The sequence below is a fragment of the Giraffa tippelskirchi genome, chromosome 2 (assembly GCF_054371585.1).
Source record: "Giraffa tippelskirchi isolate mGirTip1 chromosome 2, T2T-mGirTip1v1.2.pri, whole genome shotgun sequence".
NCBI lineage: Eukaryota > Metazoa > Chordata > Mammalia > Artiodactyla > Giraffidae > Giraffa > Giraffa tippelskirchi.
The window spans coordinates 231,687,951-231,700,706 of record NC_137276.1 but is presented as its reverse complement, the minus strand read 5'-3'; the positions used below and the strand labels follow the sequence as shown (position 1 = coordinate 231,700,706).

The window sequence follows — 12,756 nt, the reverse complement described above, 5'->3', positions numbered from 1 at the left end:
GGTTCACGTATTGCTGAAGCCTGGCTTGGAGAATTTTGAGCATTACTTTACTAGCGTGTGAGATGAGTGCAATCGTAGGTCTGTACTTAACTACTAGAAAAACCAAAGCTTTGACTCTACAGACCTATTTCCCAAAGAAGACGAATAAGAAAGCTTACTGGAGAGCAGGTAGTTGTGAGAACTAAGATGCACCTAGAATGACTCGGCCTTTGGTGAGTGCTCAGAAGTGTCTCCCACCATCAGTATGACCTGGACTCTGGTCATCTCTCCCGACTGCCTCCCCACGACAGACCCAACCCCTCTGCCCACTTTGGGCCTCCCTGCCCTTCCCTTCGGGTGCACCTCTGTGCCTGCCATGCTCTTGACCTCTGAAGGCTGCTCCTCCCCATCCTGACATTAAAGTCCTGTTCATTCTCCAAGTTTCTCTTCAGTGCCCAAGGCCTTTCCCAGCTCCCCTACTGGACCTAGTCTTTCCTTCTTGGACTCTCCTCAGCCCTTTGTTAAGGTCTCACTTAACGCTCATCACATTCTGCCAGGCACCACGGTTGTTCATGGGTTTTGAGTATGAATATTATTATCATTTCTTACTATTTCCCCCCTCCACCCCCTTCCGCACGTCCTCCCAGCAGCGGAATGCAGATTTCCTTGAGATCAAAGACAGTCTCCTTCTCCTGTATTATCTGAGACACCATCACCCAGCCTCCTGCAGAGCCAGTTGCCAGCACATGTGTACAAGGTGGAGAGAACTGACGGTCAGAGCCTAACCAACCAAAATCCTGATGGGTGTTGGTGAAGAAACTCATTAAATGTATATTTCGACCAACCGCAGCACTAGGAGGTCACAGATCATTTCTTCAGATACTGAAAACAAAGCAAAGCGCTGTGCCAATGGGCTAGTTAAGAGAGCATCCCCAGGATATTGGACTTTAGACAAGTTAATATTAATACCCACAGTTACAAAATGTAGGTTTAACTATCCATACCTTCATGCGGACTCTGAAACACTATGTACAGGCATCCACTATTCCCAATTGGAATGATATGCATTTGATTGTAATCATAGAAAAGTGGCTCTTCTCAATTTTAGTCCTATAATATTTCATCTTTAAAATGGGCATGGAGAAGGAAATGGCAACCCACTCCAGTATTCTTGCCTGGAAAAGTCCATGGACAGAGGAGCCTGGTGGGCTGCAGTCCATGGGGTTACATGACTGAGCACGCGTGCATGAGGTGGGAGGGAAATGGGTTGGTAGCAATAAACTGGTAGAACTAAAAAAAAAATAAAATGGGCATATCTTAGGAAATTCTCTTCATCTTAAAATTCAAAACACATTGTGAGCCAAATACCCTCATTGCCACAGGTATGCTAACACAGACCGTATCTAAACATAGCATTTGAGGGAGACTGAAATGATGTGAATTCCCTGTCTCCTGGATGGGTCTCACCATGGATCAAATCACCCTTTCCTCCCCACTAAGATCGCAGTAAATTCTTTCTCCCCTTCCTTTCCATTGTCCTCTTCCCCAGGATCTAACTTCCAGCCCACACAGAGCCCTGCTGGCTCCGTATTTACTTTTTCTGCTTTATCTCAGTTTTCTTCTTTCCAAAATCCACCGTCTGCGCGTTCCCATTTCCGCCCGTGGATTCACCCACCTGCTGCCAAAGCTACTGGTGGCCTGACTCTTCTCACTCAGACAAATACGTTTTGCTCTTTAATAGCCCCCGTTAAGCAATTCTAACAGCCAGTCTATCACTTTGCAAATGTCATTAAGGGAGAAAATGCCCTTGTCACGAGTTTTCAGATCAATGTATTTTCAAAACACTTCAGGTACAGAGTTCTGTCCTCTGTGTTTGCAGGATGGGGTGGATGTAAATCATGGTTCAACCGAAGATGTAATTATAGCAGATATCATGCCTTCATGTCAATGCATGTTGATTCAAAAGCATTGCCCAAGGAATTATTTAGACTCAGAGAGTCGGACACGACTGAAACGACTTAGCAGCAGCAGCAGCAGCAGCAGCTGGGAGCACAGAGAAAGAATAAGGTAAAATCTCCACTGATGTTGAGCTTACCGCCTGGTAAGGGAGAAAGACAAATAGACAGACTATTGTAAAGTGGGGCGACGTGGGATCAGTCAACTACATTCTGGATGAAGAAAGCTTATAATCTCACTTATAGACAGTTAAATCATAGCCTTAATGAGCAACAGAAAAGAAGAAAGAGATCTTAGAGGCAGAATTAATATTGTTAATTATAATTCTTTTAATTATAATTGTCATTATAATTCTTTCAAAAGAATTATAAAACATGGTGTGAGTAAAACTAGATTCAGGGAGAGCCTAATTGATTTCCAGGGTCAAACATGAAACCTATTTTAAAACATATGTTTAATTCTGAAGCACAAACAAGATTCTGCGGCTGTGGGTCTATGTACATTTAGTTTGTAGTTTCTAAAAAGAGATGAAAACACATACAAATAAATGATTTCATCAAACTGCTTCTTTGAGGCTTACCCTAATTTTTCTTTTCCGTCTACTTCTAATTCATATTATATTTGTGTGAGGGTGTGTGGATGTATCTCTGCAAACTCATTCTAATCCTTTTGGGAATAAGATGCACAAAAAGAAACAAGGGGTTTCCCTGGTGGTTCAGGGTAAAGAATCCGCCTGTAGTGTAGGAGACCAGGGTTCGATCCCTGAGTTGGGAAGATCCCCTGGAGGAGGGAATGGCAACCCACTCCAATATTCTTTGGAGAATTCCATGGACAGACGAGCCCACAGTCCATGGGGTCACAAAGAGTTGAACACGACTGAACGACTAACACTTCACTTCAAAGAAACAAAAAAGGAATTAGCTTTTTTTGTGGCTGACTCCTTCAGGCCACTTTGAAATCCCAAAGGCTGGCCGGTCACCTGCAGGTCCCCAAAGTACAACTCACAGCCAAGTGGAGTATGAAAGTCACACCATGATTTTTTTCTTGGAGCACGTGAAACCTTTCCACCCCACACCAATCAGAATCTGCAGAAGTGTCCTTGACGGGGTCATGCGAAATGCTAGTCAGAGGACTGAATAAGAGTTGTACGGAGGGGGAAGGAGGTGGCAGGTGGCTCTGTAGTCCAGAATGGTTAAGCATCTTAGGATCCAAAGTTAAAGGATGTCTTTGCTGCCAGATTTATTAGACTTTTTATTATGGTAATGGTAACTGGGACATTCCAAGAGGGAACTTTATAGACTGTGATGGGCTTCCCAAACTTATCAGAAAGAATGAAAGTGAAAGTCGCTCAGTGGTATCCTACTCTTTGTGACCCCACAGACTATACAGTCCGTGGAATTTGCTAGACCAGAATACTGGAGTGAGTAGCCTCTCCCTTATCAGAGTATGTGCTTAGTCACTCAGTTGTGTCCAACTCTTTTCAACCCCATGGACTGTAGCCTGCCAGGCTCCTCTGTCCATTCTCCAGGCAAGAATACTGGAGTGGGTTGCCATGCCCCCCTGCAGCGGATCTTCCCAACACAGTGATCAATCCACATTTCAAGTGGATTCCTTACTGACTGAGCCACCAGGGAAGCCCAATCAGAGTAGAGACCTTCTTATTTCCCACAGGGCAAAGAGCACACAGAACTCTCCCCAGGACCCTTTGCTGACCAGTAGAGCTTACTTTTTAGAACTAACACCCAAAAAAGATGTCCTTTTCCTCATAGGAGCTGCTGCTGCTGCTGCTGCTAAGTTGCTTCAGTCATGTCCGACTTTGTGTGACCCCATAGACAGCAGCCCACCAGGCCCCCCCATCCCTGGGATTCTCCAGTCAAGAACACTGGAGTGGGTTGCCATTGCCTTCTCCAATGCATGAAAGTGAAAAGTGAAAGTGAAGTCGCTCAGTCGTGTCCGACTCTTAACGACCCCATGGACTGCAGCTTAATAGGCTCCTCCATCCACGGAATTTTCCAGGCAAGAGTACTGGAGTGGGTTGCCATTGCCTTCTTCCATTATACGGAACTGGAATGCAAAAGTAGGAAGTCAGGAAACACCTGGAGTAACAGGCAAAAATGGCCTTGGAGTACAGAATGAAGCAGGGCAAAGGCTAATAGCGTTTTGCCAAGAGAATGCACTGGTCATAGCAAACACCTGCTTCCAACAACACAAGAGAACACTCTACACATGGACATTACCAAATGGCCAACAACAAAATCAGATTGATTATATTCTTTGCAGCCAAAGATTGAGAAGCTCTATACAGTCAGCAAAACAAGACTAGGAGCTGACTGTGGCTCAGATCATGAACTCCTTATTGCCAAATTCAGACTTACATTGAAGAAAGTAGGGAAAACCACTAGACCATTCAGGTATGACCTAAATAAAATCCCTTCTGATTATACAGTGGAAGTGACAAATAGATTGAAAGGACTAGATCTGATAGACAGAGTGCCTGATGAACTATGGACAGAGGTTCATGACATTGTACAGGAGACAGGGATCAAGACCATCCCCATGGAAAAGAAATGCAAAAAAGCAAAATGGCTGTCTGAGGAGGCCTTACAAATAGCTGTGAAAAGAAGAGAAGCGAAAAGCAAAGAAGAAAGGAAAGATTTACCCATTTGAATGCGGAGTTCCAAAGAATAGCAAGGAGAGATAAGAAAACCTTTCTCAGCAATCAATGCAAAGAAATAGAGGAAAACAATATTATGGGAAAGACTAGAGATATCTTCAAGAAAATTAGAGATACCAAGGGAACATTTCATGCAAAGATGGGCTCAATAAAGGACAGAAATGGTATGGACCTAACAGAGGCAGAAGATATTAAGAAGAGGTGGCAAGAATACACAGAAGAACTATACAAACAAGATCTTCAAGGCCCAGTTAATTACGATGGTGTGATCACTCACCTAGAGCCAGACATCCGGGAATATGAAGTCAAGTGGGCCTTAGGAAGCATCACTATAAACAAAGCTAGTGGAGGTGATGGAATTCCAGTTGAGCTATTTCAAATCCTGAAAGATGATGCTGTGAAAGTGCTGCACTCAATATGTCAACAATTTGGAAAACTCAGCAGTGGCCACAAGCCTGGAAAAGGTCAGTTTTCATTCCAACCCCAAAGAAAGGAAACACCAAAGAATGCTCAAACTACCCTGCAATTGTACTCATCTCACACGTTAGTAAAGTAATGCTCAAAATTCTCCAAGCCAGCTTCAGCAATACGTGAACCGTGAACTTCCAGATGTTCAAGCTGGTTTTAGAAAAGGCAGAGGAACCAGAGATCAAATTGCTAACATCCGCTGGATCATCTAAAAAGCAAGAGAGTTCCAGAAAAACATCTATTTCTGCTTTATTGACTATGCCAAAGCCTTTGACTGTGTGGATAACAATAAACTGTGGAAAATTCTTAAAGAGATGAGAATACTAGACCATCTGACCTGTCTCTTGAGAAACCTGTATGCAGGTCAGGAAGCAACAGTTAGAACTGGACATGGAACAACAGACTGGTTCCAAATAGGAAAAGGAGTACATCAAGGCTGTATATTGTCACCCTGCTTATTTAACTTCTATGCAGAGTACATCATGAGAAACGCTGGGCTGGTGGAAGCACAAGCTGGAATCAAGATTGCTGGGAGAAATATCAATAACCTCAGATATGCAGATGACACCACCCTTATGGCAGAAAGGGAAGAAGAACTAAAGAGCCTCTTGATGAAAGTGAAAGAGGAGAGTGAAAAAGTTGGCTTAAAGCTCAACATTCAGAAAACTAAGATCATGGCATCCGGTCCCATCACTTCATGGCAAATAGATGGGGAAACAGTAGAAACAGTGTCAGACTTTATTTTTGGGGGCTCCAAAATCACTGCAGATGGTGACTGAAGCCATGAAATTAAAAGACGCTTACTCCTTGGAAGGAAAGTTATGACCAACCTAGACAGCATATTTAAAAGCAGAGACATTACTTTGCCAAAAAAGGTCCATCTAGTCAAGACTATTGCTTTTCCAGTGGTCATGTATGGATGTGAGACTTGGACTATAAAGAAAGCTGAGCACCGAAGAATTGATGCTTTTGAACTGTGGTGTTAGAGAAGACTCTTGAGAGTCCCTTGGACTGCAAGGAGATCCAATCAGTCAGTTCTAAAGGAAATCAGTCCCAAATATTCATTGGAAGAACTGATGCTGAAGCTGAAACTCCAATACTTTGGCCACCTGATGTGAAGAACTGACTCATTTGAAAAGACCCTGATGCTGGGAAAAATTGAAGGCAGGAGGAGAAGGGGATGACAGAGGATGAGATGGTTGGATGGCATCACCGACTCAATGGACATGAGTTTGGGTAAACTCCGGAAGTTGGTGTTGGACAGGGCGGCCTGGCGTGCTGCAGCTCATGGGGTCGCAAAGAGTCGGACACGACTGAGCGACTGAACTGACTGACTGACTGAGAGCTTACCAGGAGAGCTGCTATCTTACTTGTGTTGATTGTGTTTCGGGATGTTCCCTCCAGCCTTCCGGCTAGGGAATTTCTCCTGCCCCTAGACTCCTAAGACAAGAAATAGACAGCCAGCTTCTAAGGGATCTTTCTCAAGTTTCCAAGAGACTGAGTCACGTAAGACATCGGCGAGGAGCCTTCACTCCCTTCACCTCCCCAAGGCAGTAGGAATCAGGGCAGCTGTGATGCCATGAGTTGGAACCCTGAGTGTTTCATGGTTAGATTAGCATGCCATCCATGTTAACAAGAATTGAGTCACACGAGATGATACCACCTCCTTTGTTAAAGAGGCATGCTAAGACTAATGTCACTATGGCAGCACTGTTTAGAGGGCAATTTTTAAACACTTAATCTAATTATAGATTCGAAATTTACTAAGCAAGAAAATGTTGAAAGTAAAGCCCCATTGTATGGTGACATTGTTGGCACTTGAATATTCCCTCTATATCTCACTGTTAGTTTCATTACTAAGTGTTAGTTGCTCAGTCGTGTCTGACTCTTTGTGACCCCATGGACTGTAGCCCGCCAGGATCCTCTCTCCATGGAATTCTCCAGGCAAAAATACTGGAGTGGGTTCCCTTCTCCAAGGGATCTTCTCGACCCAGGGATTGAATCTGGGTCTCCCACATTGCAGGCAGATTCTTTACCATCTGAGCCACCATGGCTAAATACACACACACTACTACCTTTGTTAGTTACAAATATATGTCTGCAAGTGAAGTAGCTCACTTTTCATTTACACATAGATTTGTTCCACTTGTTCCACTCCTTTGGACTTTTGAAAATAGGAAGAAGACATTCCTTAGTTGTCAGACAACTCTTGACAAAGGAGCCAGGTGCTCCTGTGCTCATATATTTTCTTTAACTTGTTGTCAGTATTTGGGGATGAGGTTGGTAGGAAGAGTAGAGATGATGTCAAATTTCATATTTCAAAGCTAATGATAAACTTCTCAAATATATTCTTGAAAGGTAGACAAAGAATAACTCAGGAAGTAAGAAAACCAGATTCATTCAGGGAGCCAACCTTGCATTCTTTGGCAAAGGATACGAGGATGAACAAGACACAAATCTGCAAATATTTGAAGATGGAAACATCACTGGGTAAGAGCATTATGTGGCAAGCATGGGTTTAGCCAGCATTCACACTGAGAAATGACACTGCTAACTGCTATTGGAACTGAAAACAGCATTCATAGAAATAGAAGAGGCTGTCCCTGGCCAGACACATAGCTATTTTGCTAGGCAAAGCCTCAAGCCTGTTTGAAGTGTTTTATTGATGCCTTTCAGAGGATGAATGGTTGGATAGCATCACCGACTCCATGGACATAAACTTGGGCAAACTCCAGGAGATAGTGAGGGACACGGAGGACTGGCGTGCTGCAGTCCATGGGGTCGCAAAGAGTTGGACACAACTTAGCAACTGAACAACAACAGCAACAAAAGATCTTCCTTTCCAGGTGGCACAGTGGTAAAGAATCCACCTGCCAATGCAAAACACAAGGGTTCCATCCCTGGGTTGGGAAGATGCCCTGGTGGAGGAAATGGCCACCCACTCCAGTATTCTTGCCTGCAGAATCCTATGGTCAGAGGAGCCTAGCAGGTTAGTGTCCATAGGGTCGCAAAGAGTCAGACATGACTGAAGGACTGACATACTAAAGAAATGCAAGCTTCAGGGCTCCTACCTTGCACCAACTTTCTCCAAAGCTTTGTGCCTGATTTTATAGTCATAATCTTGCATTCCTTATTCTTAAAGAGGGCCCTCAAAATTGTATAATCTTGAAGATCCATAAAGTCTTGATCAGCCTCTGGTACTGGTAGTGGAGAAAACTCACAAGAAGTTCATAGTTATCAGACCCACAGCAGGGTAATTTCTGCTGAAACAGGTTGTGGATTGAAACCCAAAGCCAGCCACCTGGACCCTCAAAACACCCCAAACACTGGATCCTCTTCTTCAGTCTTCCACCTCAGAGCCATCTCCTTTGTATTCTGACAGCCCTAACGGTGACTCTGAGGATTAGTGTGATTTGTAATCAGAGGGACAGGGTCAGGCCCTGGCTGTCATTTCCCTGAACTCAGAACCCTGAGAGGGGGCCTACATAGTCAATGCAGCCATGTGGCTACAGACCAGTCCTGCAGGAAAGGGACTGCTTGCCTTGTTTAATGTGGGTCAATATACTTCTAGATTGCTCTGAATCTGAGCTGTAGGGTCATGGGGAAGAACAGAACCAAACTGTGCTTCTTCTATCACTACATGATAAATTGCTTCAGTCGTTTCTAACTCTTTGCGACCCCATGGACTGTAACCTGCCAGGCTCCTCTGTCCATGGGATTTCCCAGGCAAGAATACTGGAGTGGGTTGCCATTTCCTCCTCCAGGGGGTCTTCCTGACCCAGGGATGGAACCCACTGTCTTTTATGTCTCCTGCATTGGCAGGTAGGTTCTTTACCATTAGCACCACCTGGGAAGCCCTATTCTCTTGCTAGCTAGTTCCTTTTAAGAGGGATTACTGAATCCCTCTGAGTCCTCAGCCCTCAGGTAGCACAGACCTGCTCTTCTACATCACTGTTTCCTGTGGACAGGTGTGTTCCTACAGACAGGTGTGTTTTAGTGCTGCAAAGCAACATCTTGTCCTCCTCGTGTGTCTTCTGATGCTGTGAGCCCTCATCAGGCAACCCTGGCTCATCTTTACAGCATGATGGAAATACCTGGAATTCTGTGCTGTAGAGTTTTAGGTGTGGAAGCACTATTCTAGAATTAGGCCAGGTGGGAACTTCTAGAGTCCAGTTGGATTGTGGTGATTCTTGTTTAATAGATTCCTTCATCAGTTGATTCACAGTACCAGCTGAAGGCAAGTCAGGTATACAGGCTCCTCACAAGCTCTGACCTTGTTTATGAAAAGAGCAGAAATGTTTTTGGCTAAAAAGCCTTGGGAATATGGTGGGAACCTCCATGTGGACTTAGCTGCATTGTGAGCAAAATTGCCCACATCACTGCCTGCATTGGCTCAACTGGCATTTTGCAGGCAGGGCAGATTCTCAGACTCCCCCACTTTTTTAAAAAATTAAAAAAAAATTATATGGCCATGCTGCAGGGCATGTAGTATCTTAGTTCCACAAACAGGGATCGAACCCAGGACCCCTGCATTGGAAAGATGGGATCTCAACCACTGGGCCACCAGGAACATCCCTCAGGCTCCCTTATCTTGCCTTGCCTTTCACCAGGAATAATTATGTGCTCACTTTTCTCCTTTCATCCTAACAAAGTCACACCTAGCAAATAAAGCTTCTTTTCCAGGACATTTGCTTTTAGATTCGAAGTTATTTTTCTCTTCCCTCAATTCTCCACTCCAGGCGGCAAAGTAGGCTGCCCTTCGCTCCTTTAGTGGTGGGAGGGTCTGTCACTTCTGGAGCTACTACTTCTGGCCATGCTAGGCTTTCCCTGGTGGGTAAAACTAACAACAGGTAACAGCTGCATGGCAGCAAAGAGCAAGGTGTCTGGGCTCAAGTCTGCCCCCTTCCACGGCGCTGCCTCCTCCTTGAGGGGCACAGAGCAAGCTCCCCTCCCACTTGAATCACTCCATGCCTCTCCTGCCTCTTCTCTCTCTGTATCCAGCCCAGCCGCTCCCAAGGCACCCCAGCCCCACTCCCAAGGTCTTTCTGTCCAAGGAAGGTGAAGGGCAGGAGAGAGGAGAACGAAGAACTGCTTCTCTCTGATATGCATCTCATGTACCCGTTAGTAAGCAACACACTGTTTCGCCAGCATACAAGCACACCTTAACCCTGGCCATAGCTAACTGACGATTTAAGGAGCAGGATTCTTTTTACTTGAAAGAAGAATTGAAACAGCAGGATCTGTGCAGTACCTGATTGACTCTGGCGTGAAGTGCTTCACAGGTTGCAGGGGAGAAGACGGGAGCTGAATTCCTTACAGAGTAAAGGCTGAAGGAAATGATCAGGGAGGTTTATATGCCTTAAGCCAGCGTCCCCAGGGGCTGGTCATCGGCGACTCTAGCATGCTCATGCCTCATTCTTTGGCCTTTTGTGCCGCCTCTAAGGTTCTGATGTGTCCACCAGGCAAACACATTCGACAAACAACCCTGAAGCAGTCAGGAAGTAAAGTCAGTGGCTGCCCCGTGTCTCCGAGAGATGAGAGGGGGGTGTGGCAGGAAAGGAGGTTTCAGAGTCTTGACATTTAGTGACAAAGTCTGAAAAAGTTTACCTCTCCTCTCTCAGCTGCCTCAAGCCACACAGTGGTGGTTTTTCTTGTACCAAGCATGTTGTCATTCAGGTATATAATTACACACGCACCCACCCCCAAACAAGAAAGTTCAATCCCTTTAAGATTTCCTCCATGCAAGGACAGAGCGAGCGTGGAAGGAGCCAACAGCCCTGCTTTTGTTGGCTCTTCTGGACGGTGGGCGTGGGAAGCCTGGGGTCCTGCTCCGTCTCCTTCCCCCTCAAACACCAGCTGTCTGCACTGGCTCTAACTGTCAGGAGAGGAAACGGGAAAAGAGCATTTTCTGTAAAGTGACCACAACGGTTGACGGGGGGGAGGAGGGATGAGAGGGCGGGAGGACTTTTTAAAGTTATGTTTTCCTTAAGCAATCAGAATCACCAAATTCAGCTAAGTCTACTTCTAGGAAACCCCCAAACGACTTGGGCATTTATTTAACTCAGTGAGGACCTGTCAGCCCCGTTATTTCATTAGCATTTCAGAGACACAGCTACCGGGGATGGATTCGGTGAAACTCTTCTACCTTCTAGACTTTAAAAAAGCCTTGTCATACGACCTCTGGGTCACTCCCTGCCTGGCCATTTATTATATTTATCACTAGGGTAGGAGGAAAACTGCTACAGAGTAAAACCTACGGCAAGAACAGCGCCAAGGGGAGCTGTGTGCAAGGTAAGTGCTTAGTTGTTCAACTGGAAATCTCCTGAATTTTCATAAAATGATGGCATCTGAATATACGTGATGATTGCACTTGACTCTTCTCTTTTGATTTTTAGGGCAATTTTGTGAGAGAATTGATCACCTAAGGCTGTTGCTGATTGTTACATATTTGTTTAAACACTTATGAGAGGGCAGAATGGAATAGGATCTAGGATTAACTGTGTGTGTGTCAGTGTGATTTTGAGGTCTCAAAAAAAGAACTTCAAGAATCACTTGTCATTTTTTTTTCAAAATCCTTCCTATAGGTTAAAAAAAAAGATTAAGATATTTTCTGATAAGAAGAAATCATTCTGAAGATTTGAATTGAGTGGGACGAATTTTGGTCCTTGGTTTTACTGAGTGGAACATTGTAAGCTTCCTAACCTGTGACTTAAAGAGCACATGAGGTCAAGAGACGTCTATCGAACAACACATCCTTATTTCCTTCGGGCAACTAACTGCGGAAGTGGAGAGAGGAGATAAAAAACCAGATTCATGGGAACAATGTGGACATTTCACCCAGTATAGCATTGATTAGCCGAGAACAGTCTAGACGCCCATGAAATTACATACAGATTATAAAACGCATTAGCCATGGGTTGTGAACCAGGTTCCTAATGTTTCCATAGACAGAATTGTTTACATTCCTCATACCTACCATGGAAAACTTACATAACTTTTTTTCTCGTAAGGATAGGTAACAGATTTTAAAATATTCCGGCGAGGTTTCCCCTTACGCCAACTTAAACTGATTTCTCCACCGACAAAGGAAAATAACTACCAAAGAACGACGCAAAAAAAAAAAACCCAAAAAACCAACTATATAATCACTGAAAATCCATAACAAACTTGCTCTCACAGACACTAGGAGGGGAAAAAAAAAAAACCTTGCAAAGAGAGTAAGCCTTCTCTCTCCATCTAGAGCGCTTCCACCCACAGCATACAAGATAACATCTGGATATTGTTTTACAGGCAGGAATAAAGCCTTTTTTTTTTTCCTTTTAGCCCCATCATTAAGTAAAAACCCATTTTCCACAGGCAAACAGCACTTGTAAATTTCCTCCGATAAGCTTGGACGTCTTGAATGATTTCAGTCAGTTTCAACAGAGTCATACTTTTTTCATTACCTTTCGAAGGAAAGTTTTTTCCGAAATGCCTTCAGGGTGCAGCATGCTCCAGTATTGACCGATAAGCCTGCACCTCTTACCTGCAAGGACGGGTGAATGCAGACGCCTGGCTAGATGTGGAGTTATGACAAGGCTGGGGAAGGGGCCGTCCACGCCAGCTGCCTGGGCAAGGCTAGGTCCTTAGGTGCTCTCAAAATGAAGAAAACTCTCTTCACTGTTCACTGTCAGTCAAAA

The 12,756-nt window shown here is 44.5% G+C and overlaps 1 long non-coding RNA gene across 1 annotated transcript in view; it reads left to right on the top strand.

Moving 5' to 3' along the window:
• Positions 1 to 12,438, top strand: part of LOC145532935 (uncharacterized) — a 45,806-nt gene extending 33,368 nt beyond the window's left edge. The window contains exons 3-4 of the long non-coding RNA XR_014073718.1: positions 7,436 to 7,567; positions 11,662 to 12,438. This is a non-coding gene — a long non-coding RNA (uncharacterized LOC145532935). The remainder of the gene's footprint in view (positions 1 to 7,435; positions 7,568 to 11,661) is intronic.
• Positions 12,439 to 12,756: the final 318 nt, after the last annotated feature.